This window comes from Pecten maximus, chromosome 13, assembly GCF_902652985.1.
Source record: "Pecten maximus chromosome 13, xPecMax1.1, whole genome shotgun sequence".
NCBI classification, from domain to species: Eukaryota; Metazoa; Mollusca; class Bivalvia; order Pectinida; family Pectinidae; genus Pecten; species Pecten maximus.
In genome coordinates this window covers 39,119,626-39,125,471 of record NC_047027.1, presented here as the reverse complement: position 1 = coordinate 39,125,471, position 5,846 = coordinate 39,119,626, and positions in this window count along the sequence as shown.

Genomic DNA, 5,846 nt, shown 5'->3' with positions numbered 1-5,846 from the left:
TGACTGATGTTATATACAGACTGGTTGTCACGTCTGACTGATGTTATATACAGACTGGTTGTCACGCCTGACTGATGTTATATACAGACTGGTTGTCACGTCTGACTGATGTTATATACAGACTGGTTGTCACGCCTGACTGATGTTATATATACAGACTGGTTGTCACGTCTGACTGATGTTATATACAGACTGGTTGTCACGTCTGACTGATGTTATATACAGACTGGTTGTCACGTCTGACTGATGTTATATACAGACTGGTTGTCACGTCTGACTGATGTTATATACAGACTGGTTGTCACGTCTGACTGATGTTATATACAGACTGGTTGTCACGTCTGACTGATGTTATATACAGACTGGTTGTCACGTCTGACTGATGTTATATACAGACTGGTTGTCACGTCTGACTGATGTTATATACAGACTGGTTGTCACGTCTGACTGATGTTATATACAGACTGGTTGTCACGTCTGACTGATGTTATATACAGACTGGTTGTCACACCTGACTGATGTTATATACAGACTGGTTGTCACGTCTGACTGATGTTATATACAGACTGGTTGTCACGTCTGACTGATGTTATATACAGACTGGTTGTCACGTCTGACTGATGTTATATATACAGACTGGTTGTCACGTCTGACTGATGTTATATACAGACTGGTTGTCACGTCTGACTGATGTTATATATACAGACTGGTTGTCACGTCTGACTGATGTTATATACAGACTGGTTGTCACGTCTGACTGATGTTATATATACAGACTGGTTGTCACGTCTGACTGATGTTATATACAGACTGGTTGTCACGCCTGACTGATGTTATATACAGACTGGTTGTCACGTCTGACTGATGTTATATACAGACTGGTTGTCACGTCTGACTGATGTTATATACAGACTGGTTGTCACGTCTGACTGATGTTATATACAGACTAGTTGTCACGTCTGACTGATGTTATATACAGACTAGTTGTCACGTCTGACTGATGTTATATACAGACTGGTTGTCACGTCTGACTGATGTTATATACAGACTGGTTGTAACGTCTGACTAATGTTATATACAGACTGGTTGTCACGTCTGACTGATGTTATATACAGACTGGTTGTCACGTCTGACTGATGTTATATACAGACTGGTTGTCACGTCTGACTGATGTTATATACAGACTGGTTGTCACGTCTGACTGATGTTATATACAGAGTGGTTGTCACGTCTGACTGATGTTATATACAGGCTGGTTGTCACACCTGACTGATGTTATATACAGACTGGTTGTCACGTCTGACTGATGTTATATACAGACTGGTTGTCACGTCTGACTGATGTTATATACAGACTGGTTGTCACGTCTGACTGATGTTATATACATACTGGTTGTCACGCCTGACTGATGTTATATACAGACTGGTTGCCACGTGTGTCTATATAAAGACGGGTTGTCACGTCTGACTGATGTTATATACAGACTGGTTGTCACGTCTGACTGATGTTATATACAGACTGGTTGTCACGCCTGACTGATGTTATATACAGACTGGTTGTCACGTCTGACTGATGTTATATACAGACTGGTTGTCACGCCTGACTGATGTTATATATACAGACTGGTTGTCACGTCTGACTGATGTTATATACAGACTGGTTGTCACGTCTGACTGATGTTATATACAGACTGGTTGTCACGTCTGACTGATGTTATATACAGACTGGTTGTCACGTCTGACTGATGTTATATACAGACTGGTTGTCACGTCTGACTGATGTTATATACAGACTGGTTGTCACGTCTGACTGATATTATATACAGACTGGTTGTCACGTCTGACTGATTTATATACAGACTGGTTGTCACGTCTGACTGATGTTATATATACAGACTGGTTGTCACGTCTGACTGATGTTATATACAGACTGGTTGTCACGTCTGACTGATGTTATATATACAGACTGGTTGTCACGTCTGACTGATGTTATATACAGACTGGTTGTCACGCCTGACTGATGTTATATACAGACTGGTTGTCACGTCTGACTGATGTTATATACAGACTGGTTGTCACGTCTGACTGATGTTATATACAGACTGGTTGTCACGTCTGACTGATGTTATATACAGACTAGTTGTCACGTCTGACTGATGTTATATACAGACTAATTGTCACGTCTGACTGATGTTATATACAGACTGGTTGTCACGTCTGACTGATGTTATATACAGACTGGTTGTCACGTCTGACTAATGTTATATACAGACTGGTTGTCACGTCTGACTGATGTTATATACAGACTGGTTGTCACGTCTGACTGATGTTATATACAGACTGGTTGTCACGTCTGACAGATGTTATATACAGACTGGTTGTCACGTCTGACTGATGTTATATACAGACTGGTTGTCACGTCTGACTGATGTTATATACAGACTGGTTGTCACGCCTGACTGACGTTATATACAGACTGGTTGTCACGTCTGACTGATGTTATATACAGACGGGTTGTTACGTCTGACTGATGTTATATATACAGACTGGTTGCCACGTCTGACTGATGTTATATACAGACTGGTTGTCCCGTCTGACTGATGTTATATACAGACTGGTTGTCACGTCTGACTGATGTTATATACAGACTGGTTGTCACGTCTGACTGATGTTATATACATACTGGTTGTCACGCCTGACTGATGTTATATACAGACTGGTTGCCACGTGTGTCTATATAAAGACGGGTTGTCACGTCTGACTGATGTTATATACAGACTGGTTGTCACGTCTGACTGATGTTATATACAGACTGGTTGTCACGTCTGACTGATGTTATATACAGACTGGTTGTCACGCCTGACTGATGTTATATACAGACTGGTTGTCACGTCTGACTGATGTTATATACAGACTGGTTGTCACGTCTGACTGATGTTATATATACAGACTGGTTGCCACGTCTGACTGATGTTATATACAGACTGGTTGTCACGTCTGACTGATGTTATATACAGACTGGTTGTCACGTCTGACTGATGTTATATACAGACTGGTTGTCACGTCTGACTGATGTTATATACAGACTGGTTGTCACGTCTGACTGATGTTATATACAGACTGGTTATCACGTGTGTCTGATGTTATATACAGACTGGTTGTCACGTGTGTCTATATAAAGACCGGTTGTCACGTCTGACTGATGTTATATACAGACTGGTTGTCACGTCTGACTGATGTTATATACAGACTGGTTGTCACGTCTGACTGATGTTATATACAGACTGGTTGTCACGTCTGACTGATGTTATATACAGACTGGTTGTCACGTCTGACTGATGTTATATACAGACTGGTTGTCACGTCTGACTGATGTTATATACAGACTGGTTGTCACGCCTGACTGACGTTATATACAGACTGGTTGTCACGTCTGACTGATGTTATATACAGACGGGTTGTCACGTCTGACTGATGTTATATATACAGACTGGTTGCCACGTCTGACTGATGTTATATACAGACTGGTTGTCCCGTCTGACTGATGTTATATACAGACTGGTTGTCACGTCTGACTGATGTTATATACAGACTGGTTGTCACGTCTGACTGATGTTATATACATACTGGTTGTCACGCCTGACTGATGTTATATACAGACTGGTTGTCACGTGTGTCTATATAAAGACGGGTTGTCACGTCTGACTGATGTTATATACAGACTGGTTGTCACGTCTGACTGATGTTATATACAGACTGGTTGTCACGTCTGACTGATGTTATATACAGACTGGTTGTCACGCCTGACTGATGTTATATACAGACTGGTTGTCACGTCTGACTGATGTTATATACAGACTGGTTGTCACGTCTGACTGATGTTATATATACAGACTGGTTGCCACGTCTGACTGATGTTATATACAGACTGGTTGTCACGTCTGACTGATGTTATATACAGACTGGTTGTCACGTCTGACTGATGTTATATACAGACTGGTTGTCACGTCTGACTGATGTTATATACAGACTGGTTGTCACGTCTGACTGATGTTATATACAGACTGGTTATCACGTGTGTCTGATGTTATATACAGACTGGTTGTCACGTGTGTCTAAATAAAGACCGGTTGTCACGTCTGACTGATGTTATATACAGACTGGTTGTCACGTCTGACTGATGTTATATACAGACTGGTTGTCACGTCTGACTGATGTTATATACAGACTGGTTGTCACGTCTGACTGATGTTATATACAGACTGGTTATCACGTGTGTCTGATGTTATATACAGACTGGTTGTCACGTGTGTCTATATAAAGACCGGTTGTCACGTCTGACTGATGTTATATACAGACTGGTTGTCACGTCTGACTGATGTTATATACAGACTGGTTGTCACGTCTGACTGATGTTATATACAGACTGGTTGTCACGTCTGACTGATGTTATATACAGACTGGTTGTCACGTCTGACAGATGTTATATACAGACTGGTTGTCACGTCTGACAGATGTTATATACAGACCGGTTGCCACGTGTGTCTATATAAAAACGGGTTGTCACCTGTCAAGTAAACTAGTAGTAAATAAAGAATATCTAACACTGTTTTCAGTAAAACCAAATATATTTTACGAATGGGGCTAATATTTTGATATTTATATATATATATATTAGCCACACGAGTGAAATATACTTGATATACTGTTAGATATTCTGATTATTGCATTTTTATAGCAAATATACTGGGTCTGCTTTTAAGTTTTCCCATTGTAATGATATCTGAAAAAGTGATATTTTTCACTAGAAAATAATCACTTTTATAGAATGAATTATTTTCGATATTTCACTTGTAAAAAAAAATATTTGGGTTGTTTATCTTACCATTCAGAATTTCCGATTTGACATGTACATTTGTTTCCCAAACTACTGTTTGTTTTCATTTAGAATAAAACGTAGTTCCAGAATCTCTATGCAAATATACAACTAAAATTCAAACAAAGTATTTCATTTAAAAATCCGTTGAATGGATTTTGATATGGGAATAACTTTATGATATCGGTATTAACGGTAACTGTCGATTGTCCGCCTATTCATTACCCACAGAAAACCAAAGACAGACACCATGCGCAAGGAGATGGGTTACATATGTACATTAGACTAGTGTACTTTACCAAAATCTTTCACATAAATTAGAGCATGGCAAATCATTTATGTTGCAGGTGTATCTAAGATTTGAATGTTGCTTTGGTCGATTTCATGGAGTGATTAATTGAGTAGTTCTTGATACAAATTCATTGAACTGCTACTGCTTCGGCTCCATAGTTCATAAATTCAGAAAAGAGCAACTCAATAATTTATCACGGCATTAAATCACCAAAAGCAACATTCAAACCCTATAATTCAGTTTCAGTTTTCTCCTAAAAAAGTAAAGAAGTAAAAGGCTTCAGTTCCTAGTCTAATGGTTTGTGTTAAAATAATGGGCATTAGAGGATGAGCAAACAGTTTTATAAAGACAAAAATACGATGATGCAACATATTCACCATAAAACAATGTTCGATGTAGCATGATTGAATTGAAATATTAATTTGATTGTTGAATGTTGATATTATTATCAAATATGCTCTACCAGCTGCGCGGAAATATAATGACTAGAGGATGTCTGACAGTGTCTTCAGTAAAACCAAATATATTTCACGTTTGTCTCCCGCTTCGAGTCTTTACGAATATGTTACGGAGGTGGTGGTGACCTTGCTACGAGCTCTACAACTTATTAAAAGGTGAAGCTTCATTGATTGAATTTTTACTGATAGTTCTTTCTGATCGATTGAACTGCCTTGTATAC